This window comes from Pteropus vampyrus, unplaced genomic scaffold, assembly GCF_000151845.1.
Source record: "Pteropus vampyrus isolate Shadow unplaced genomic scaffold, Pvam_2.0 Scaffold43, whole genome shotgun sequence".
In the NCBI taxonomy this organism is placed as follows: domain Eukaryota; kingdom Metazoa; phylum Chordata; class Mammalia; order Chiroptera; family Pteropodidae; genus Pteropus; species Pteropus vampyrus.
The window spans coordinates 2,578,284-2,580,737 of record NW_011888824.1 but is presented as its reverse complement, the minus strand read 5'-3'; the positions used below and the strand labels follow the sequence as shown (position 1 = coordinate 2,580,737).

Below are 2,454 nucleotides of genomic sequence, written 5' to 3'. Positions count from 1 at the left end.
TTAGTATAAAAATTTGCAGGAAAAAACAAGTTTCATTAAATATCTACATAATTTTAAACCATGAATTATATAAGAAAAGAATTATATCACAATACATGTGCATATAGTGTATCATAATTGCCTATAGCCTCTTGTTTATAAGAATAATAATTACTCAGTGTTTCAACAAAATATTCTTACAATTTAAATACTGAAAAGACATTAATGTAGAGTGAAATGTGATAGCTCATTCTGTTTCACAAAAATACATGATTTGACATAAGTGTAAAATGATTATATAAAACAACATCAGTCAAGATTCTATTTAATAAGTAAAATTTCATTGAGAAGTTAAGATACTGCAGGCTTAAATTCAAATAAAATGATATCTATATAAATGTTCATCTCTAAAATATGTGTGAACCAGTGAACATTTGTCCATTTATTCCCTCACAGTATAATATATAGTAGTTTTTCATAATGTTTAATAGAAAAAAATGCTTACTGAAATATGTGGACATTTTAAGGCAGCACTTCGGGCCTAAATTTATTGTAACTTTTAAATAAGTGAAGTTCTGGTAAAATGCCATACTTAGAAAAGTAGACATCATTTTTCTCATTTCTGCCATTTTAAATACAATCTGCTGAGCAAAACAAATAAATTTGTAAACATGTTGACTCAGGAAATAAAGGGAATTTCTTAGATGTTACACCAAAGAAAGAAATCTAAGCTATGCATAAGCTCGAGAAAATTTGAGCAACTAAGTTCATGGAGTTTGGGATGAAGGGTAATTTAATACTAAGATGAGGGTTAAAGTTTGGGGTTTTAATGGCCCCTCTAGGATTTAACATTAGGATTTGGACTCATGAAGGGAAATTGGAACTGAATTCACTTAAACTTGAACTCTAGAAATACCCCAGGACAATAAAACAGTGAAACAGGCGCTAGAAAATTCCACCTGCAAGCCAGGAGTGGCAGAGAGAAAACTTTCTCTTTCCTTTGGGGCTCTAGGCAGGGGGAAAAAAAAAAATCAATGCACTGAGAGGACTCAAATTCCCAAATCTATGTGCCACATGGGAATGAGGTCAGATTTATTCTTCCTTCATGTGCTAGAATTCTTCAGTAAGTCAGGAAAATAGTATTCCCACAGGAAAGAAAGTGTAGTCTCAGATGACAATGAGCTCGCCATAAAGTTGTGCACTGCACAAAAGGAAATCAGAAGCTACAAAAGTCAGAATATTTGTACAGTGAGAACTAGAAAGAGTAGGATAAAGAAATTATATAAATGTAAAATATGTAATCATATTTTATATATATCATCAAAATAAAAATATGTAAAAGTGTGTAATTGTAAAAACATGATTAGAAGATAAAATTGTAAAAGAAAGACTAGGAAAAAATTATACAACATAGGGTACTATATTAAAATAAAAGAATAATTTCCATATTTAGAAAAGTAGTCAATATAATTTACTTCTAGAAATAAAAAGTATATATACTTATTGAAGTTTAAAATTCAAAGAATAGGTTGAACAAGAGAGTTAGAAACTGTTGGATAGAAAATTGGGAATACAGACATGAGGATATTATCTACGAGTTGGCATAGGAAGCTAAAGAAATAAAAACATGAGATTCTGAATGGCATAGTTGATAGAATGATCAAATTCAACATAAGTTTATCAGGAGTTGCCAAAGAAGAGAATATATAGAATTGGGAAGAAACAATATTCAAGAAATAATGGAGAAAAGAATTCTCAAGAATTAAAGAAAATTATACATTCTCAGTTTGAAGAAGATAAAAAAGAAATCCATCACCAGTGCTCACAGTAGAAAACCTGCCTACTAGTTAAGATAGAGAGAAAAACATTAAAACTACAAAAAAAATAAGACTATTATTATTGTTTACCATCACTTTATTGAAAAAACTGCTTAATGGTGCATATACTTTAATAAGAATATTGAACCCAGAAGAGAGAGTTCTACTGGATTGCAGAATACAAGAATCAATCTATAAAAAACAATAGCATTTCTATATACCAGTGATAACCAAGTAGAAGATGTAATACTAAATATTTAGAATAGCAACAAAAACTATATGGTACCTAGAAATAAATATTTTAGAATGGAGATAATTTTTTAAAAGATTATTGATGAATATAAATTTTAAATGGGGAAATGGCTGATAATACCAAGTGCTGGTAAAAATCTAGAGAAATGGAAATGTTTATCACTGCTGTTACTGGCATGAATTAATACTACAACCTTAGGTGGGTAATATGGCATTATCTAGTATCATTAAGATATTGAAGCTCTGTCAGCCACCAACTCCAAATGCTAGACAGTTACCCTAAAGAAACTCATTCACTATGTAGAAAGAAGCATATAATAGATGTTCAACAAAGGCCTACTTGTTATAATGAATACTAGAAAAAATCTAAATATCCAAAAATCAATAAGATAAAGTGTAATATATT

At 29.3% G+C, this 2,454-nt stretch overlaps 1 protein-coding gene across 1 annotated transcript in view; it reads left to right on the top strand.

Moving 5' to 3' along the window:
* The window catches only part of LAMA2 (laminin subunit alpha 2), a 391,580-nt gene that overhangs the window by 96,252 nt on the left and 292,874 nt on the right, over nucleotides 1-2,454 (top strand). The gene's annotated exons all lie outside the window — the stretch shown is intronic.